The sequence below is a fragment of the Gopherus evgoodei genome, chromosome 7 (assembly GCF_007399415.2).
Source record: "Gopherus evgoodei ecotype Sinaloan lineage chromosome 7, rGopEvg1_v1.p, whole genome shotgun sequence".
Classification (NCBI taxonomy): Eukaryota; Metazoa; Chordata; order Testudines; family Testudinidae; genus Gopherus; species Gopherus evgoodei.
Window position 1 is genome coordinate 120,934,364 of NC_044328.1, and position 23,410 is coordinate 120,957,773.

General features: G+C 39.9%; 1 protein-coding gene across 15 annotated transcripts in view; it reads left to right on the forward strand.

The window, feature by feature from the left end:
- Positions 1 to 23,410, forward strand: part of FOXP1 (forkhead box P1) — a 507,886-nt gene that overhangs the window by 198,739 nt on the left and 285,737 nt on the right. For 9 of the 15 annotated variants that reach the window (XM_030568514.1, XM_030568527.1, XM_030568528.1 and 6 more), the window contains one exon: positions 13,578 to 13,639. The exons of 1 other annotated variant lie outside the window; for it this stretch is intronic. The gene's annotated coding sequence lies outside the window, so the exon portion shown is untranslated. Of the gene's footprint in view, positions 1 to 5,182; positions 5,194 to 6,577; positions 6,677 to 13,577; positions 13,644 to 14,875; positions 14,946 to 23,410 lie in introns of those variants that run through there. 5 more of the 15 variants (XM_030568517.1, XM_030568523.1, XM_030568521.1 and 2 more) reach the window with 5 other exon arrangements.

Below are 23,410 nucleotides of genomic sequence, written 5' to 3' on the forward strand. Positions count from 1 at the left end.
GTTCATATAAAGGGGGTTTATTTCTGTTTGGAAAATATGAGCCCATTTTTACATAGACCAGGTGTGGATTAGTTCACTGAGCCGTTCACCCAGCCCTAGGTTTGTGGAAGACTGTTATTAATTATTACAAAGAAGTTGTACAGTCAAGTCAGAGACATCTCGTATTAAAATCAAACTGAAAAGGATTTTAAAAAAATTAACGAAGTGTTCGTGATCCCAGATTGATAGCCTGAATATAGGTACAGACTTAACCAATATAAATGTTTATTTCCAAAGAAAATAATCCCATTTGCCTCTGTACCAAGGTCATGAGTGCTTAGGGTTTGTGTTTCCCCTCCACTGAACAATGACTGCTCTTACACCTAAGCAGCTGGATTTCTTGTTCTGTGTTAGGTGTCGGTGGTATCATCAACAGTTGCACGTGAAATCAGATACCAAAACCTCTGTCTTGGCAGGTGAAAAGCTTTTCATTTCACCTTTTAAAGGAGGACAAAATAGTCCATGCAGCTCCACAGCAGCCTAACTACTTTGCAAGACAGAGCTAGAGAGACGTCTCTGAAACAACCAGCTCAACTGTACGTGGAGCGTGCCAAGGAGCCAGATGCTGACACTGGAAGAATATCTTTAATAGTTAGTCATCTGGCTCCAGCTGTGCTAACCTATGCCTGGTAGGCAGCCATGTGTTTGTGCCTGCCAACTGATGGCCAGACACTAGAGCAGACTTAAGCAATTAGTGCAGTCCCCCATCCGGTGGCTGGATTCGCCGTGTGTGTCCTGCAGATAACCACACTTGTTACTCAAACCAGAGACTTCTTGTGGTCTATAGGCATCAGCTCTACTAGATTAACCAAGAGGGAGCCTCCCTCTGGCTGAGTGTTTGAGAGCTATGCTAAGCTTGTTTCAGTCAGTAGTCTCACTCTGAAAATCGAAAACCATGAATAGGAAGTCTATTGCTAGAGGGTCAAATGTTGCCTCTTTTACGTATGCTCCATACAGCATTTTGCCTGAGTCAGGACTGTCAGGAAGCAGAGAAGGGGTGTATTCTTGGTGGTGGTGGTTTTTTCCTTCAGAAAGCACATTTTATTTGGTTTAGAGCAGCATTTTTAACATTGAACAGAATTTTGACTTGGGTTTGTCATTATAGAAAGGTAGTAAATTAAAAATAAGAGCTTTGAGTCAGCACCTCAATACTGCGGTGACTGGTGCTCTGTAAATACCTTTGAAGTATTGTTTTTGGTACCATTTTTATGTCAAGCTTTCACAGTATGAATCATTATGGTTACACTGGTGATTTTTCCCTAAAGAACACAATAAACCCCAAACAAAAGCGAACTGTTCTTTCAGTTAAACACGTAGGGCTCAAAACCTACCTTCGGATAAGAGGGGCCTGCTTAGGCAGCATAAATGATGCTGTGCAGCAACCACGTTGTGCACGAAATGCGTTGTGTACTGTTTCTACCTCTATCCACGTCCTTTCTTAATAGGCCTGAGTGACGCTGAATTCCTCTTGTAAATTGCCGAATGCCTTCAACTCCCATGCTCTTCAGTGGGAGTTGGGGGTGCTAGATGCCTCTCGGGAGTTGGGTTTAGGAGAGATGGCTCTTGCCTGTGTTCATGATAGGACTTGTTCGGGCACCAAAGCACTTGTTCCAGCTATCAAACATTTGCATCTTTTATCACTCTTCCCAGTAGATTCAGGAGATATTCAATATATAGTTGAAACCACACCGGCCATGCTCAAACAATTCTTTTACTGAAGTGAGTGTTAACTGGACATGTTGTGGTATGCGCAGAAAGAGGAGTGATTTGTGAGGATGGACAGAGGAGGCTGGCAAATGAGAGTGTGAGCGACTGTGTTGTGAGGGGGCCATGTTTGAGAGAACACAGTCTTTTCCTATGTTGTGGCAAGTTGTGTAAGAGGCGGCTTCATAATACATGATATGAATGTCATCGGTGAAAAAGCCCAGCATGTTGGTGGCCTGTACTAGATGTCTGGGACAGGATAATAAGCATAACATGGGGAGAGTACAGGCAGAGAGGAATCCTCCTTTATGAGCTTGTGGTGCTATGCATTTTTTAACCCATTTTTTACCTTTATTGTCACGAGAGGATATTTTTCATCCAGTGCTATTCACATGCTCCAGTACTGCCTTCTGGGATCCATCCTATCGAGTAAGTAATGTAACATGTGCCTATGTCCGCCCATCAGGAAGGGAAAAACTTGAATTGTGATGTTCCAATCTTCTCACCTCAGACCTCTACAGGTAAATATTAATTTCTGAAATGGCTTACAGCAAGCTGATTCCTTCACTGTGGGCAGTTTAAAATAGTTGGTGCAAATATTTGAAATCCTAGATGGAAAAATGTGAATAATATTTCGTTTCTTTTCCTCACATTTTCTTCTCACATCCCATCTGGAGACAAAATCCAGAATCCAATATCAAATACGACATACTCATATTTCTTGAGCAGGTGATTTTGTTGGGCACAAAATTCTTCATCCTCTCTATTTTCACTCTGTGACACAAAACTAGAGAAGAGATGAGATTGAAATTTTGACCAGTACGTTATCCAGATACCTGACGCAGTGTGTTGATATGAGAGTGCCTTTACCACAAGGACTGTCTTAGTGGTTTTGTAGCTCCCAATAAGTAGAAAAAGCAGAACTAATAACGCGAGAAGCTAAAATATTTTTTTCCTTTAAGAAATTGATTAAATGCAAAAACGTACTGTAGGCATATTAAATACCATTTTAAAATGTGATGGGCAGGAAGCATAAGTGATGCCATTTGGTTTTGTGGCATCAGTGTGGGCTGGTTAAGGAGGTGGGGATAAACTTTGGAGATTATTGATATAGCATGAGCAGAGCCAGATGGTTGTATTACACATCTTTTGTGTACTTGTTTGCTTCTTAAAGCAGTTAGAATTGTATTTGCAGTTGCAGAATTTTGCCTTGGGCAAAATTTTCTCTGTGCTTGTGTGTTCCCCTCTGAATTTACTTTTGACAAAGTGCATTGCAAAGATGGAAAATACTGTGCTTTTTCACTTCCATTCCCCCCTTTTTACATGATTTTAAATTTGTTGAGTCAACAGAATTGTGCTTAAAAATAGTTTTTGAGTTCTGAAATAAGTTAGCAATAGGGGCAGGTTGTGTGTGTTTGTTCCGTACCCAGCGCCCTTTGGAATATTGATTTTAAGAAGTGTCACTTTTTAAATTTTCCTTGTGTGTTTTGGAGAATGAACTGCAAAAATGGCAAACTAATTTTTTTTAAAAACTGCTAGTTATATAGTGTGCTTGCAATAAAGAAATGTTGTCTTAAAGATTAATGAGCTAATGTTTCCATTACTTATTTTAGGTTTTGAAATTGTGGTGTACCTGATTCATGTTATCAAAAACACATACTTTGTGGTATTCAGGTTGAGTGGGAGATGGTTATGATAGGTAGGTGGTTCTTAACTGGATGTTTATGTGACATTTGTTGGAACTGCTTATCACCGGAACCACCAAAATTTACATATATTTGTTATTTCCCTTTGAAAGCAAATTATGCTTTATTTCCCATAAAGGATGACTTATTTTAAGAGGTTTCTTAACTAAGATTGACAATGTACAGGCCTGATGCTTCTATCACACCAGTTATATGCCAGTGTAATTCCATTGACTTGGTTGGGTTTATTCCTGATTTACTTCACTGTAGGTACATAGGCAAAGAATCAGGTCCCTATGTGTTTAACAATTACATTGGAAACTATCAAAATAATTGTGAATATACTTTATCTCTTCTTTTCTGTGGGTGAGGAGTACACTGGTAGAAGTCCACCTTATTCACGTGAGTAGTACCTGTTTAGGGGAGAGCTCTTTTTTTTATTTTTTTGCTGTACACAGATTCCCAAGTGGTGGGCCCAATCCTGCATTATTCTGCTCAGGCAGACGTCTCATTGAATTCCTTCCCAGCCTGGAAACTACGGGATTGGGCCGTTTAATTGGAACCAAGAGTAACTGATGTGAAAACAAGAAACATACAGTTCTAACCTTATTGAAATTTGACTGTTTTTAGTCACAAGTCTGAAGAGACTACTTCTAATAATGATGCCGTTGTACTCATCCTATCTGATCAGTTCTTGAAATGTTTTAGTAAGTCTATCTTACAACATTATTAGAAGATAATCAGCTGCCTTAGAAGGTCCCCATCTGGAGTATAGAGTTCTTTTACTGAAAGATGTTTTGCCTTTTTGAGATAGCTCTCGCATTTCATCATCTGTTGTGCAGAGATGAAGTGCATATGAAAAGTCAGTGACTCTGAATCCATCTGTTGTTATTATTTTCCACTGATAATTGGCTTGAACAATGAAATGTCTGTGTCTGTAGCCTTTGAAACTGTACACCCTGTTTATTTTCTGGAGGTCTTACTCCATTCCCTCCACCCCCCACACTTTTTTTTTTTTTTTTGCTTCATTTTCTCTCAAGCTTATAGTTAGTGGAGCTTGCATGAAGATGACATCTTTGACTCTGTGCATCAGTATGTGTCACTCAGCATGTAAAGCTTGCCTACAGATTTTTGTCAGAGTCCTATGTCTTTTCTGTTTGCTTCAGTATAGAGCAGTCTTACATCAGGAAGACTGGCAGATCCAGAATGCATAGACACCTTACCTGAAATGTGGTATTTATTTCACTTTCCTTATTAAAATATTAATTTAGAGTCTAGTATCTAATACTGATGGAATTAGATACTACCTATAATTATATAATATATTCAGTTGCATCTAGTTTTGCACGATACAGAGCATTAATATTGGATTCCACTAACAGCAGTTCCATTAGCCTGCTCAACCAGTATGAGATATATATGAGCAGGGAGGCATAACTACCAGCCAGAAGTGCCAAAACAGTCATTAGAAGCTCCATTGGGATGGACAAAGGCTTTTACACAGTGATATACTGATTAAATTTTGTTCTATGGTTTATTTGCATCAAGGTTAGATCACTATCGTCTATGTGAACCGTATTATCTAACACCTTATTTGGAAGGTCATTTCAATGCAAAAATAGTGAACAATACAGGGGTTCTAAAATTTCTTGTGGGATCCCCTCATGGCAGATTTTTTATCCTGTTAGACTTTACTGGCTCATGATAGCAATTTTATATTTCTTTTTGCTCTGATCGTGAATATCTGTAAGGGAAAGTAAAAATGGTCTCTTCTCTGCTCCCCTTATGCTACAGGAGTGCAAGGAAGGGTAATAAAATAGGTTAGTCAAATGAAAAGTTCTTGTTCTTCGCTAGTATCGTTAGTGGAATCCAGTATCCTACCAAATCAACCATGCTGCATGCTTTGGAATCCAAGTGAATATACGGTGCCTCTTTTTAAGCCCAAATCCTCTTTTGTGTAAGTGGTGTTTCAGAATGAAATTTAGGTACGGAACGTAGGGCAGTCGTGTACAGTACATATCATACTGTAGTCTGCAGCATTAGAAAAGAAGGCAGGGGAGTATAATCTTATTTATGTTTCAATAGCAATCATTTAATACTGCAAGTTATTAAAAATAATTAAATTACTAAAACCAACATGTAGCTAGGACTTACAATAAAAGGGTCAATGTGATTTGACTCCTTAAGCTAAGAAGGGACACTAGTGAATTCCAATTGCTTAAACATTTTGCTTTCTGATTCTGTTCTTGGGGTTCAAGGGTGAGTGCGACTAGAACGTATTTATTTTTTCTGGAAACAAGAATAAATTGTGGCATTACATCATGTATATTTAATTGCAATAATAAATGTTTAGGGGTGTTTGGTGGGAAACATGGTCTTTAGTCATTTTAGTTGGTTTTGGAAGTAAATATATTTTTGAGATACTTTGAGGATTATTTTAGAACTGACATTTAAAAAAAAAATCTTCAGAAATTTCTTCCTTTCCCCCACATAACATAAACGGGCGTGTATTAAACTTGTAATAATTAAAACTATACTTTGTATGTGAAATGTCGTTTATGTACAAAACAGAAAATAGAGGGACAGCACAGATTGTCGAAATTCAGATTTTATGTTATAACTCAACAGTGACTGTTCCCTATTAATTTTAAGCCCCCTTTTAGGAAAAGAATGGACTGGAATTCTAATAAATTTTTATTTGGAGTGAAAATGAATTTTCAGGTGGTGTTTTGGTCTGTTTCTGTTTTGGTGAGGTGTGGGGTATGTGATAAAGCCAATGTGGGGCTGACAAATGATTTTTTATTTAATTTTATTTTGCCAGAACAGTTCCTAGATTAGAAATTAATATGATTCATATTGATTATTGCTGTTATTATTTACTATTGTGAGCACAGAATTTAGCTGTGTGCTTTTTTAGCTACTATCTTCTTAAACAGGCTATGTAGCTTGTCAGAGATCAGGACAGGTAGAATGCACAGCAGGCGTCTGATTTGAGCCAGTTACTCATTTGCTGAGTGTTTGTGTTTATGCAAAGGGGCCTCTTCCTGCATATTTAATCTAGAGTAAGGCAGTGGCTTTTGTTGTGTTTAGACCACATACCTTCAGTCCTGCTTCCTTACACTGCAGCCAGTATTGAAGCACAGAAAGCCTGGATAGTTAAAGTGCTTTCGTGTTTTCAAACTCTCAACTTTCTGCAGTTGGTTGGGAATTATTATACAGCACAAAGCCTTGCTCCTCCTCATTAATGGGTAAGTTTGTACTTCATTAAAATATGATACTTTTTGTTTCTCTTCCCCTTTATTAACGCACAAAAGGCTTGGTATTATTTATTGTCCAGTCCTCCTTAAAGCTGTCCTGGTCAGCTGAGGTCATTTATTGCAGTGAATTAGATCAAGAATACAGGTGCTTCTGGAGTATACCTTTGAACGTAGAGCTAACTATTGTATTGCAATAGACAGGTTCTTTTGGGGAGAGGGGTGGGGGAAAGGAGTTCAGCTTTATTCTTTGTACTAACAAATCCTGTTTTGTAACTATCCTGAAGATAATGCTTCCATTGTTTGCCGAAAGCTTTCAAACAATGTGCAACACAGAACTGTAAAAGCAGCAAGAAACTCTTGTCTTTATTGTCTCCCAAGCAAGGGTCCTCACCAGAATGTGTGTGCTGTAATAAGAAGGTTTTTCTTTGTGGAAAATGAATAGTCTCTTCATTGATATTAATAGCACACTAGAGATGTTAGCCATGATGCAGAGTACCAGGACTATAGACTAGGGAACCTGATATTGCGGGGGGAAAAAATGACAGTCCTATTGCTGCTCAGTGTGGGAGAGATCCCTCCATGAGAACAGAGTTTGCATAATAGCATCCTAGGTTAACTGTTTACTATAGGCATTTTAATCTCCAGCTCTTTTAATATACATGTAATTACTGTTGCTTGCTCTCATACTTATTAACTCTACAGCTCTATTTCTGATTCAGTCTGAACAAATTAGTTTTAAAAATGACTTTCTAGAAAATCCGTGCAGTGTGCTTGTACAGTACATTCTACTGTATATACAGTGCAGCTTCCTTTTCGGAGTCAAATGAGAGAGAATTTATATCAAAACCAAAAAAAAAAAATGACAGAGGGCACATCTTCAAAGCAGCGTGTTGTAATACATAGAGTATTTGGAGAAATGTGGAAAATGTGTATCAAGGCCAGTAGCAGTTTTGGTTACCATTTAACTATTTCCTTCATTTGAGTAACTCGTCTCAAACAGAAGAGTGTGCTGTTCCACCACATGTTGGAAAGTGTGAGCATCTGAATAAAATTTCATCAATCTTATTAAAATATTTAGGGACTTTGGTTTTCTTGGGTACAAATCAGCCTACAGACTCAGAATCATTTGTTAACAATAAGACTGGTGAGGGTTTTTAATAACAAAATTACAAATACCATATCTAACTGTAAGTACATTACTTCTATACTCTGGTTTAAAAAAAAACAAAACTTTTTATGAGGAAAAGTACCTCAGTCAAAGCGCCTTGTGTGATTAGCGCTATTGTATTCTTAAATTTTGATTGATAGAGATAATAGTTTTCACTTAAAAATACAGACAGGTACTTTAACTTTCCATGACAATAGCTATTTGCATTTCTTTTATCTTTTTGTTTAACATTTGTGGGGGTTGGGATGGATTTGATTATTAACTCTTATTGCACACTAAGGTAAATGCTAAAACAAAGCTTTTGTTAAAGCTTCAAAGGTAAAACAGCAAATATTGTTTTTAGGCTTCAATATTTAAAGGCTGTTAAAGGATACCTCAAAAATATTTTCACATGACCATGACCAAGGATATCACTTTGTTGTAAGGTAAGAGAGAGTAGCTTTTTTTTCCCTGTAAAGATGGGCAGGCTTCTGCATTGCTGATTTCTTGGCATGCTGAAGACTTTTACGTATGAGAGAAGGAGGGAGAACAGTTTAGACTAGTGCTATCTGTCTCACATGAAAAAAGATTCAAAATGTAAGTTCACAAGAATCTGAAAGATACTAGTACAGACGGTTCAATAGAATGGACACTGCAAAGAGCAAAATATCACGCAATGGAGCATTTGTAAAATGGGGATATGTATATTATATTTGAAGCCAAGAAAGCTAGAAGGTTAGTTTCTGTTGAACCAAAAATGAGTGAGTAAAATAATCAATAGCACGCAAGTTGCAAAAGGATTTGTGGCAGTGTGTTCGGAATTGTGTAGTATTTGGTTCAGAAGTGTGTAGTTTTGAAAGGTAGACTTCACAGTTGTGGGTACTGAAAGTAACACTTTTGTCTTTTAAATGTTGCCAGAGTAACACTGTAAGACTACAGATTCAGTGGCTGTTCCACAATGGTTGGGGAGGAATCTTTCATGTTACTACTTCAGTTATATGTGAGGTCAAGTTTCAAGATGAGACATAACACAGGCTCAAAATGGTTAAGATTGGCTTTAACTAATGTATGGAGAGTCATTTTAAGAAACCGTAAAGATGCTGCAAGGCTAAAATGCACTGTAAGATTTGATCATTTTGCTCTCTTAACATTCTGTAAGATGTTCTCTTATCATTTGATTGGACATTTGACAGATTTGATACTTTCTGGGAACATGTTATGGTCCTTAAGTCTGAAGAAAGCAACAAGAGCTAGTACTCTTATGCTAAGTAATTTATATGAGTCAAATAACCAGTCTTATCAGTGAAAGATGCTAGACTGATGACCATAGTTCAAATTGTGTACTGTAAGCAATGTGTACGTAACCTGCCTGTTAGTTGTACTTGTATTATATATGATAGTTTATTTAAAAAAATTACGTGAATTGCAATTAGTATAGGGGTGTTGGTCAAACTTGAGTGTTTCTTTTCCAACGTTTGATAAGAAATGAAATTTAATAATAATATTTTAAATGGAGGAATTTTTCAGTGCTTAGCTTTATCCTCATGATATTTATTTTATTTCAGTTTAGAATAAATAAAAAGTGCCCATACATGGGCTTTGAGCATCCAGCAAATTATTAAAAATTAAAGTGCAATATGAGCAGCACTTTGTCCACCAAACAGCAGCACATCAGCAAATACAAACTCTATACATTTGCCTGTGGCACAATCCATCTACCTTTCTTCAAAGACCAGGTGAATAAATGCACCCTGCCTTACACACACTTTGCATTTCCACCATCATTTCACTTTCCAAATAGGTAATAATGACACTTCGGTCAGAATATGGTGCCTACAGTATCTCATGACAGTCAATATATATCGCACAATTAAAAAAAAAATCACCATCCTCATAACTATTGTGGAAGCACTTCTATATTATGGTTATTCAGTTTTTTTAATTTTTTAGGTTTTCAGACTTCAGCTCTGGTTTAAGAGGCCATTTCTGATGAAGGCCTATGAGCACCTCTTTACTAGTCATTGTTTAGCAGAATCATTATGCACATCAGATTCTCTAAATTAAAAAAAAAAGTTGAAATATAAACAAAATTAATTTATTTTTGACTTCTTTGCAGCCCTTAATTTTTTTTCAAACTAAGCTCCCCCCCCACACTCCAAAACAAAATAAAATCATAAAGATAATGAAGGCAAATATCAGCCTGCTTGTCTAGACTTAACTATAACTTGGTTAGATTTGAAGGACAAAAATAGTCTGTAGTATTCCATTATTGGATCTCACAATTAAAAAAAAAATACCAATTGTGGTTCTGAGGTTTTTATATTTCAGTGCTCCTAGGAAGCCTTGCAGTAAATAATTAAAACAGAAATGTTCAGTTGTGAAACTAAAGTTGTCGCTGACAAAAATCAATCCCATCAATAAATACTAAATCAAATTTCTGAAACTGTCTTAAAAAGAGAGACTGCTTTCTAGGTATTAAAATTGAGATTATCCCCAGAGGTTTTGGTTTCTAAAAATATTTATCCCTTGTAGGCTCTTCAAGGCAGGGATGTTGACCCCGTTCCTGCAAACACTTATGCCTGTAAGCAACTTTCTGCAAGTGAGAAGTATCATTGAGATACTACTCACCTGTGTAAAATTACTCAAGGGAGCCAGTATGTGTGGGAGGAGGAACTTTGTTCATCACATTTTGGCTTCTGTACAATGCCACACATGCTCTAGTACTATAAAGTACTACTGTTTAATTAGTACAATCTTCCTCCCCAGACTCCTCGATTTCATTGTCTGATTTATATTATTGATTGAATATGGCTTTACAATCATCACTCACAATTTGGGCCCCATCCTGCAGCACTCACACAACTCGCTCTTACGGATACGATTAGTCCCACTGATGAAACTACCTGCGTGAGTAAAGGTTGCAGGACGAAGCTAGTAGGGAACAATCCTACTGTGAGCTCAACGGCAAAGCTTATTTTGACTTTGGTGGGAGCAGACTTGGGGCCAGTGTGACTACTCAGAACCTGATCCAAGTCCCGCTGAAATCATTGGGAGTCTTTCAGCTGACATCAATATGCATTGGATCAGGCTCTTAATCCATTTAGAATCATTGCCGGCATTGTATTTTTTTTTTTTAATGACAATCTGCTCCCCCAAACAGTCCTGCTTTAACAAATTACAGTAAAAATGTCTTTTAGCCAAAAATCTCCAAGTGCATTGCAAAGATAGGCATTTCCTGCTTTATCCCCATCTCACTGGTGGATAAACTGAGAGACAGAGTGGTTAAGCCCAAACATTTCAATCATGTCTACTAAAATTCCCATCCGGCAAATACTTCCACTTGTTAGTAACTTTTCTCATGTCTGCAGTGCCATTAAAGTCAATGAGACTACCTGCATACATAAAGTTACTCATTTGTACAGATGTTTGCAGGATAAGGGCCTAAAGTTGCATGTCAAAGTTTTGGGGTTCTCAGGCAGCTCAAACTTTTTGTGTTTTTTGGAAAATGTAGACCTAAGCTCAAGATCACATACCCAGTCAATGAGTGATTCCCTAATAGAACTGAAATAATCATCTTTGCTTCCAGCCCTGTGTTTAAGTTGCTAGACCATGCTTGCCTCCCTTGAGCAAACAGTAGTTTGGGGTTGTTTGGGTTTTTTTTGTAGCATGTGTACTGAATATGCTCCACAGGTGTTTAGAAAAATAGGCAAATGTTATATGGGATTTGAGACATTACCCAGAGTGAATTTTATTGGAAGTAGTCATGTTCAGCTATTTTGGTTTTTTTTTAATTCAATTTTAATATGATCTACTTGTGTCCTGCAAATCTATTCTGTGCTGCAAAGTGCAATACCACAGGTTTGCCTGAACTATCCAGAAAATAGGTACAATAGAACTGATAAAGATGAAAATAGATTTAAAGGACCTCATCAAGATAGGGTGACCAGATGTCCTGGTTTTAGAGGGACAGTCCTGATATTCGGGGCTTTTTCTTATAAAGGCGCCTATTACCCCAACCCCATCCTGATTGTTCACTTTCTCTGTCTGGTCACCCTAGATCAAGATCACATCTACAGCAAAGTGGAATAAAAACCTTTATTGCTGTGACTCTAACAGTAAATAATATGCCAGCGTTCATGTATTTTACTTGCAAGGTTTTGATGTTTTACATGTTGTAGTGAAAGTGAGATCTGCCTATTATACTATTATTATATTATTGTGCCTGTCTTTTCAGGCCTCAATCTAGAATATCTTTATTTACAGAAGTAATCCCATTGAAGCCAGTGGGACTGCTTGCAAGGACTTATAGGTCTTGGACCTTAGTCTCCAATATTTTATTATTAGAACCATGTAAAACTTCTCATATTAAAAAATCTTCAAATTTTTGCAAATTAACAAAAAATCAAAATACATTACTTTCCATTTTCATCTTGATTTTAAACATTTTTGTTGTACTAAAAATGTCATTTTTCAGAGGTGAAAAGGTGACATGTAATTATGAAAATTCTGTCTTTGCAAAATAAATGGTAAATAAGTGAATTTCCTTCTGAAAGGCTTTTGTGAGAATTCTGATTTTTACCCCAGAGTGAAATGGATGGCAACAAGCTGCACCAGATCCTAGAAATGGCATACTGTCAGTTGATCAGTTTCACAAACACTCCCGAAAGACCCCACCTTTACCGTGTGAATGTTGTGAAACAAAGTTTTGTGCAGCCTTATTATTTCACACCCCAAAATTTCATGGAGTTTGCTGATCTAGACAATAAAACATGAAACAAATGCTTGCATATTTATCTGTCTCTACTGAATTAACATATTAGATATTGTGCGTTCTTTGGCACACTGTTTAGAAAATCAACATTTCAGTGAAATTATGTTAGTTTTATTCTATTAACCCTTTTGGTTAATTGACATGGAATTAATTCTACATACTGTTAGTAACTTGATCTGAATTAATAAACAAATGTTTTTCTTTTCTCTTGTACCATATGTTGATCTCAATTACATGAACAAAGTGGCAGATTGTCATGTTTCTTAAAGGATTACATAGTATTTTGCATAAGAGAGAGTACACAAGATGCAGCGATATACGTGGTAACACACTTGTTGTTGTTCTTCCTTTCTACTCTGTTTTTTACTGACACCCATTTTTCTTCTTAACCCTCTGCACTTGGTGCACAAACGCCCCAAATACAAGTAAAATACTTTCTGAATTAAGCATGAAAGATGCATTTGCTCCGGGACTGTATCGTTTGGAAAGGGGAGGGGAGGAGAGAGAGAACATAAATAGAAGTACAGGGGTTACAAACACACACAAAAAAATTAACTAAGCAGAGACCTATTCAAGCAAGTCTGGGTTCTGAAACAAAGGACGTGAGTCATATATTATTCAAAGTGAAACTAAATTGATAGACATCAAGATTAAGAAAGTTTATGGTAGAGAACAAAGATGTCTCATCTTCAGGGATTTTTTTCTTCTCCCTCCCATCCCTCCCCCCCCCAAACACCACATTGTTCTTGTTGAACCGAAGAGCCTCACGCTGGCTGGTACTGATAAGCAGCAGTCCTGTGACTTTATTGTTTTTATTAACTCTCTCTGAAAGTCATTCACCATTAAACACAATTGAATTCATTTGTTGTTTTATTTATGTTTGTACTTGCTAATGTGGTAACAATGAAAATGCTTCAGATGTTGTCGCTAGCAGTGATCTGCCAATGACATTGTGGTATCCTCTTTGTCTCCAGGGTAAGAAGAGTGACCTTTTTGGGTGGCTGTAACTGAAGATTGCTTTGCAGAAGCAACTAAAGTAGGTAAATACAATTACCATTTTGCACTTAGTTTGTATAGACTGACCTGCCTATATATGGGCCCAATCTGCAAAACCCATGAATATTCCTTACTTGCGGAAGTAGCCCCTGGGTTTAAATGGGTATACTTGGGTGAGTAAGGACTGTAGGACTGGGCTCTAACAAAGTTTTCTAACCATATTCTGGCCTAACTTAAACCGTGTTCATCTCCAACTAAACCAATGGGTTAGGCCCTCACTTGAAGCACAAAGGTGGCCTTTTTGGCCCACACCCAGCTGCCTCTGGGGCCATTTGACCACCAATCTTGTCCTCGGTCTAAATGAGAGCGATCTTCTACAATTTATTTTGGCTGTCTGTTATCCAACTGGTTCTCCTTGCAGCTGGGAATCGTGTCATAACCTCTTTCTCTCAAAGACGCCCCACTCCTCCCCACTGAGGGATGTCAGAGTTGCTTCAGTCTCCTAGCCAGCTGAAGACTCCATTACATAAGATGAATCCCAAGGGATGGTCAAATTGGCATTATGTCTGCTTTGATTTGGGCTAACACAACAGTGTAAGAGCAGAATTTGGCTCTTAATCTGGTTACTACATCTTACCCTTGTAACCATTAAAATACGTACTCTTTGGTCTTTTGGGGCATAGCAAAACCAAACCAAAACAACAAAATCAGCTCCCTGAAAGCATTCTTTTTTAAAAACAGTATGAAAATCCTTTACTTCTACCTTAACTCCTTGCCTTTCTTTTTGTTGAGTTCTGTAAGTTTGAAGTTAGAAAGGAATATTAACATCACAAAAGTAGTGATTCATAAAATTAACTTGCAGAAGACAGGAGTAACACATGTCAGTGTTTGGTACTGAAGTGGTGTCATCTGACTGAGTTTCATATGGCTGCTTTATAATCACCTTCTTTCAGAAATTAGTAGTCGGTTAAGCACCATAGCAACAAGCAACACTGATGTAACCATTAAGCGGTGGCTGCTGTTCGCTGTGATGTCAGCGCTGTTCTCTTGACCTTCTTTGAATATAAAATGATTTCATTTTAAATTTAGAATTTTACAGAATGATTAAATGTGTCAAAGAGTTAGAGCTATTTTTATTTATTTATTTTTAAAAATACATGTTAAGAAAAAAATCCCGACACATCCTCTTCTGTTTCAAATTAAAATAGATTCATGGATAATGTGTTCTTTAGCTCTTTGTTGCCAAAATAAATAATAAAAAAATCAATTCATGCAGGATGAAATTCATGGAGTTCAAGCAAATATTGCAATCTATGGCTGTTCCTGTGGTTTATGTCAGCAACATGGTATGCCTTCCCTTGGAATGTGGATATTATTATTGTTTGCTTAAGGGGTGCCTAGGATGTCTTAGGTATTTTTCAAACATTCGAGAAGGGACAGACCCTGCCCTGATAAGCTCATGGTCCAAGGAATATAGCTGTTTTGTTTCTCCATTTGGTTTGATTTTTAAATTGGCCTGATGCATAACAAAAAAAATACTTTGCACGCTGGGATCAGGGCCGGCTCCAGGCAGTGGCTTATCAAGCAAGTCCTTGGGGCAGCCACTCCGGAGCGGGGCAGCACTTTCAGGTATTTGGCGGCAATTCGGCGGAGGGTCCCTCTCTCCCGCTGGGAGTGAAGGATGTACGCCCTGGAAAAGCTACGCCCATACGTTTGGGGACAGCGGTTCCAGCTACAAACAGACCATGCTGCGCTAAAGTGGCTTCAAACTGCCAAGGGGCGTGTCAGAAACAGATAGTTAAGGGTTAATGTCTCTTTTACCTGTAAAGGCTTAACAAACAGGGAACCAAACACCTGGCCAGGGGACCAATCAGGAGCCAAGATGCTTTCAAATCTCCGTGGAGGGAAGCCTTTGTTTTGTGTTTTTTGGGGTTTTGCTTTGTTCTTTCTGGGCTCTGAGTGTGACCACACGTACCTACAGGCTTTCTAATCTTCTATTCCAATTTTGTAAGTACAAAGGCAGAAAGGCGGTATAGTCTTTTTATTTGTTTTTCTTTATTTGCAAATGTGTATTTGGCTGGAAGTATTTTAAATTGTATTTCTGCTGGAGGAGGCTTTTTCTCCACTTTCTAGAAGCTGACAGACCCTGTAATATTCCATCTTGAATTTACAGTGATTTTCTTTATTCTTTTTTCTTTTATTAAAAGTTTTGCTTTTAAGACCTGTCTGATTTTTCCCCTTGTTGAGGCTCAAGGGAACTGAGTCTGTACTCACCAGGGAATTGGTGGGGAGAAGGGAAAGGTGAATTTCCTCTTTGTTTTAGATTCACAGAGTTTGAATCTCTATTGCCTCTGGGTGAAGGGAAAAGGGAGGAGAGGGAAGGAAAATGGTTTATTCCCCTTTGTTTTGAGACTCAAGGAATTTGGGTCTTGGGGGTCCTCAGGGAAGATTTTGGGGGAGACCAGAGTTTATCAGGCACTCTACTCTAAGTCCTGATTGGTGGCAGCACTACAGGATCTAAGCTGGTAATTAAGCTTAGGGGAATTCATGCTAGTACCCATATTTTGGACTCTTAAGGTTCAGAATTGGGAATTATACTATGACAAGGACCTCCCGCTGAATTGCCGCAAATCGTGATCGCGGCTTTTTTTTTGGCTGCTTGGGGCAGCAAAACCCCTGAAGCCGGCCCTGACTTTACAGCATGCTTATAAAGAAGAGCCTGTGCTGCAATATGTGGACATCGTATTACGTGACATATCTGAGATTAGGAATACTATTTGCTGTACAAAGCAATGTTTTTAAACTACCCTGAAGTTTTTGCCCTACATCTCTGCAAAAGCAAAGATACTTTGTATTACAGTAGCTATGGCACAACACATGCTTGGGCTTGTCCTCTTGCATACATCATGTAACGCTACGTGGCTTCGATGAGTAAGAATCATAATGTATAAGGCCAGAAGGGATCATTAGATCATCTCGTCTAACCTCCTGCATATCACAGATCATTACATTTAATCCAGTTCCCCCATGTATTAAGCCCAGTAACTTGTGTTTTGACTAAAGCACAACTTGTTGTTACACATCTTCCAAAAAAGCATCTAGACTTGATTTGAAGACATCTCGGAGAATCTACCACTTCTTCGAGTGCTTGTTCTTGTCTATTCCGCATTAGTGTGTGTGCTCGCCACATACACCGGTGCTGGAGGTTTTTCCCTCAGCAGTATCCAGAGGAGAGCAGCTCAGGTGAAACAGAAAGTGCCCTCGGTTTTGCTCCCAGCAGGGACTGAGCAAGTGCTCGCTCTCCGATGGCTTCCTCCTGTTGTGGGCCGAGGGTCTGATGTACGTTTTCCCTCCAATCCCTCTGGTCAGCCGGGTCCTAGTAAAGATCAAGAGGGACAAGGCACATGTTGTTGTGATCACCCCTGTGTGGCCTTGCCAGCGCTGGTTCCACATGCTCATGAACATGGTGGCGGCCCCTCCTTGGCACTTTCCCTACCGTTTGGACCTGCTTTCACACAATCATAGTTGGCTCTACACCCCAGCCTCGAGTCCCTACACCTCTTGGAGTGGATGCTCTGTGGTTGAACCTTGAGGAGTGTACCTGCTCGGAAGAGGTCCAGCAGGTTCTCCTGTGAAGTAGGAAGCCATTCACAAGACTAATTTACCTGGCCAAGTGAACAAGGTTTTCCTGATGGGTTTTGGAGCACAGCAATTCTCCCTTGCATTCTTCAGTGCAGTCCATCTTGGACTACATACTCCACCTCAGGAACCAGGGTCTGACGCATTCATCAGAGTTCACCTTTCGGCCATCTCTGCGTTTCACCAGCCAATCTAAGGTCAGACAGTCTTTTTTCTCATGACATGACTGTCAGGTTCCTGAGAGGCCTCAATTGGCTTTACCCACAGTTTCAGGCCTGTGTCCCACAGTGGGACCTTTAACCTGGTCCTCTCCAGGCTCACCGGCCTGCCTTTCGAGCCACTGGGCTCCTGCTCCCTTTCCTACTTGTCCCGGTAGGTAGCTTTCCTGGTGGTGGGGATGTCCTCAAGACGAGTCTCAGAGATTAAGGGCTTGATCTCGGAACCGCCTTACACAGTGTTTTTTATAAGGACAAAGTCCAGCTGCGGCCCCTCCCAGCCTTCGTGCCGAAGGTGGTATCTCCCTTCCACGTGAGCCAGGACGTATTCCTGCCAGTGTTCTGTCCCAAGCTGCACAGGACTACTGAGGAGAGGTGTCTGGAGGGCCTTGGCTTTTTACTTGAAGCGTACCAAGTCTTTCAGTAAATCGACCCAGTTTTTCTTTGCTACAGTGGATAGGGTGAAGTGCCTTCCAGTTTCTTCGCAGAGGATTTCCAAATGGATCGCCTCTTGCATAAAGGCCTGTTACGAGCTAGCAAAGGTCCTGCCGCTGCCGATCGTCAGGGCCCATTCGACTAGAGCGCAGGTGTCTTCAGGGGCCTTCCTGGCGCACGTCCCGATCCAGACATCTGTAGAGCTGTGAAATGGTCCTCTGTCCACACGTTCACATCTCATTATGCCATCACTCAGCAGTCCAGAGATGACGCTGGGTTCAGCAGAGCTGTATTACAATGTGCACAGCCGTGAACTCCTACCCGGCTCCGCAGGAACTTCCTGGAGTCACCTAATGCGGAATGAACATGAGCAAGCTCTGGAAGAATAGACAGTAACCTGTTCCGTAACTGGTGTTCTTCGAGAGATGTTGCTCATGTCCATTCCATGACCCACCCTCCTTCCACACTGTCAGAGTTCCTGTCAAGAAGGAACTGAGGGCCAGGGAAGCCAGCGGCCCCCTTATACCACACCATGTGGGCACCACTCCAGAGGGCGCCAGAGCTGCTCCTCTTCGGATACTGCTGAGGGAAAAATTTCCAGCCCCGGCGCATGTGGCGAGCGCACACCCCAAATGTGAAATGGACATGGGCAACCCATCTCGAGGAACACCAGTTAGGGAACAGGTAACTGTCTTTTCCCTTTGTAGTTTGTTTCAGTGATCAACTACAGTACGTACGTGCACAAGTGCAGCACCTGATTCTGTGGCCAATTATGGATCCTGTCCTGCTTCCATTGAAGCCAATGGCATGACTGTACATGGTGATTTCAGTGGCAGCAGAACTGGTCTCTGTTTTTACACAATATAAAATAAATACAGAACAACTGACCCCTGGGCTGACAAGTTGCAGATCGAGTTTCAATGTGGTGGGAACGGACACTGCAAAGATAGTAAAACATGGGAAGAGATGTTCATAATGGAAACGGTAACAGAGTCCTAGTTGGAGTGGCGCCGCTGAAATAAGAAGGGTTAAGGGTTTGCTTGATTTGAAATTGGGCTCAGCTGCTTGATTGCTGAATTTCAGGTGAATCCCATCTTCTGTGTTAGTTAGATGGGATTCACAATGCAGTGCTCCTCACTTTTTCAAGAACAGCTGTATGGTCCTCTGCTTCCCAGAACTGCATGGACATCTGGCCTCAGGCATACAAAGTTGGATGAGAGCGCAGGGGTGATACAGTAGATTTTTTGCTGCAGGTATTCTCTGTCTGAGCTCTGAAAAATGCGCACAGTGACAAAAATAACTGAATAAGCATAGGAAGGGGTTTTGATGATTAAACCTTCAGAATTCAAATGTTTGTATTCTCCTTAATAATGTTAAATAAATCATAATGTCTAATTAAATTGCTTTACAGACCAGAGCCAGCTTTCTTCAAAGTGAGAATCGGAATTTTAAAATATTGATTTTGTTTTCCGGGGGGGTGGGGAAGAGGTGTTAGGAAATGTATTTCTAGAGAAATATGCTCCATACTGTTAGTTTTCCTGCAGTAGTCATTTGTTTAAATGTTACATAAAGGCATTTTCAGTAATCAGACAAATTCAGTGGGCATTGTAAGTCAGGGATAGCTTGCATGCTGCAAAATTGGAAAGTACAAAAACGTGTTACTAAAATTGTACATTATTGATAACAAAAGGTACATGCAGACTTTCAAGATAGCATCCTTTAGAAAACCCCTAACGAGAAAAAATCAACACAAAAGGATTTTGCAAAGTTACACTTAGTTTAAAATTTCAACTCTTAATGCATGGCAGAGTTAAATGGTGATTAAATATTGATAACAAAACTAGCTGCTCATAATTCAGGATCCAGTGAGACAATCAACAAATTAATCTTTGGGTCTGAGCTCACTTCACGCTCTTATTTTTTTTTTTCTCTACAGGGCAGAACCAGTAAATGCTGCTCTACCTTTTTTCTGTCCCCTTAAGTGTGGCCTAAAGATGAGCCAAAAGGTTTTCTCTCCACCGGATAGTAAAATAGGCCACACCATTTTTCTTTATGGAAAATAACCCATGTAGGATGCCAGAGATTTCTCTTAGAGTTCCCACCAGCTTGTTTGGTCGGGGAGAGCCACTCCCTGACAGAATGTGTAACAAAGACAGGGCACAGTGACACTTCCAAACATCCCTCTTCTGGTTTCCCCTGCTAGCAGCTGTCTGCAGAGCTCTCATAATCAGGACTCTGTGCAAAAGTTAAGACAGCCTCAAAATATGCTAACTTTTGCGAGGGTTCCTTCTTGTTGCTACAAGTTTGGGGAGATGATAGGCTGAGTACACTCATTGCCCTGGTTCTCCCCTTTCCTGTGTGTGGCTCCCCAGTCCTTCAGGGGGTAGGCTGTTAATGGAAGTGGCTGCTCCCATCAGCTGCACAGGCAGGGAGAGACCCATGCACAGAACAATAGGGACCAGTGATGACTATGATAGTAAAAAATATTGGAATTTATAAGAGTAATTCTTCCCTTTAGTGCTTAGCTTCTTTCACTTAAGGATCTCAAAGCACTCTATGAAATAGCAGTGATGCAATACCCGTGTGTGTGTGTGAGAGAGAGAGAGAGAGAGAGAGAGAGAGAGAGAGAGAGAGAGTGAATGAGTGTATTAGTACATACAGATTTATAAATGAGTAAACCGAGGCACAGAGAAGTCAAACGACTATGGTCAGGGTGAAAATCCAGTGGCAGAGCTGAAAATAGAAACCAGGAGTCTTGATTCCCAGTGATTTTGCTCTGATCATTACACAACGAAGCCTCCCAATGATTCTTGCTTACACACACAGTGCTAGGATGGCCACTTTTTGGGTTGGTGCCTATATACACTATACTGCTTAATATGAAAAGTCAGCGACCAGTGTGTTGTAGTGGTTAGCACAGGAAAATTGCATTTAATACTCCTGGATTTTATTCTGAAATTTGGTGCTAGCTCACTGTGCGACTTTGGTCAAGTAATTTGACCTGTTTGTGTGCCCATATCTAAAATTGAGTGTACCAACCTCCCTGCTAAATGTCATTAGGCATATTGTGAGAATTAGGGCACTTGAGATCCTCAGATGAAAGATGCTGCAGAATTCAGAGTGTTTATTTGAATCTCTATAATCTGTAGTTACTGAATCTGTGTTACATCTGCATGTTGTCGGATGGACAAGCTCAGACTCAATGCACTCCTCTGACAACAAAATACTGATTTAAATCCATACCTAGTTTCGTAAGAAGTTTAGATTAGTAATGGGTAGAACTGTGATTTTTCTGAAGCTATTTGATCAAGAAGATTCATAAAATAAATGAAGGCATCTTGGAATAGTGTTTAAAAGGTTTTTTTGAACAAATCTTATTAGCATGAGCTGTTGGAATGCTGTATTGAAGACTTCAAAGATTTGTCAGAGGAGTTCTCCCTCTAAACTGTTATCTGTTGGCATTTATGATCTCCTGAGGACTGTGAGAACATGTTTTGTTTGTATACTTTGGCTCTTCCTGCCCTCCCCACTACTCTTTATATATCAGTGGTTTTCAACCTTGTTCTCATTTGTGGGCCCTTAAAAATTTCCAATGGAGTGGACCCCTTTGGAAATCTTAGACATAATCTGTGGATCCCCAGGGATCTGTGAACCATAGGTTGAAAACTATTGCTATATATTCTAATGCTGCAAGTGGTCTAGTAGGAAAACATGTCTCTCAGTTTTTAGGATAATAACAGGTTCTGATCCTCCTGTGTTTTGTTCTTGGGCCAAATCATTCTTGGCTTCAACAGGACTACTCAAGTGAACAAGGCGAGCAAGATTTAGTGAGTTCTTCATTTAATTCTGCAGTCTTTCTTCCACTTCTCTAATGTATTTTATTTAAGCCCTTGTCAAGTATCTACCAGGTGGTGGCTTGTGTGACTCCAGGCTTACAATTTACCATCACCCCATTTCAAATCTATAATATTAACCACACGATGAAGCGTCGTGGCTTGGTGGTTAGCATGTGCCTCTAGATTGAGAAACTATTATTCTGATCTTTAGCCACACTGTTACTTTTCAGTACCTATGTTAAGACTGAAATGCATACTCTTTGGTGGGCTCATCATCTTTTCAAATCATTTGCAGTAATCAGAGATGGTTGCATGTATCAAAAATCCAGAAAGATGATTGGTTTTCATTTAGTATTACTTGACTGGTCACATGTATTTGAGAACCTGATGAAACTAGGCATAAGAACCACAAGATATGAACCAAAGTCCATTCTGTCATTAAAAACAAATAATATTAGATGTATTAGTCCAGGCAATACATTTTTGCTTCTGTGGTGTTGTGTCTTGCAGGAATAGGTAGGACTTTCTATTCAGGACACAACTGGCTGCCAGAGATGGACAAAATGCAGCCGGGAAAACTAGCTCTGGGTCTACGCTACGGACCTATATGTTTATAACTGTTGCTCAGGGATGTGAAAAATCCACACCCTGAACGATGTAGTTATACCGACCTATTCTCTTCCCCCCCACCCCCCCCAGTAGACAGTGCAATGTTGACAGGAGAGCTTCTCTTGCTGACATAGCTACGGCCTCTTGGGGAGGGCCATGGACAAAAAGTTGGAGCACATTCTTATTCTTTCATTGCAGGCTGTTGAACTCTCTTTAACCTCTCATGCCAGTCATTGCTCTGTGGTTGGACATGGCTACTGCGTATACCACTTATGCATAGGTGCTGGAACTAGTGCTGGGGGTGCCGAAGCACCCCCTGGCTGGAAATGGTTTCCATCATATAGAGGGTTTACAGTTTTGTTCAGTGGCTTTCAGCACCCCCACTATAAAAATTTTTCCAGCACCACTGCACTTGTGTTAATTCTGTGCTGGTGGTTGTAATGTCTGGTGAGCCATTCTGGATTGGAGAACTAATTCCTATCTACATGCACCCATATTTGGGGTCAGTAGGGAAAATCTCTCCCAAGGTGTGTGTACCCTCTAGGGAGAGAGATATGATGCATGCAGCTGAGCCAGGGCCAGTAAGGAGGAAGTGGGGAATTTGATGGGGGAGGGGAGGAGGCAAAGCAGAGTAGCTTCTCTCGGGGCAACTTAGGGGGTGGGCAGCGGGCTCTGGTAGAACAGTACATTTAATGCCTATATAGTACCAGCTTTTGAAAAAATAATTTTGTATTAGTTAGAGCTAGAGGGCATGGGCATATTGGCGTAGCCCTGTAGTTTAGATTAAATAGCTGGTTTTACATAGCTATGCAGTTTGCTGGTTTATTTCTTCTTGGGCCATATTGGAAACTAAGTTGGGAACCTGCATTCTGGTTTGGCCTGGCAGGAGTCCCAGGTGGTGGACGTAGGGCAGAGGTGGTTTTCTTATCTCAAAACCCAGGCATGGGATGAGGAGCAGGTAGTTTGAAGTAAAGTTCCATCTGCCTATAAATTCAGTTACATTTCCTTTTCCGCGTATGCAGGACTTAACTCTGCGTTATGAATTGTGCTAAAGCCTTGCTCATGTCCTTTAAGTGT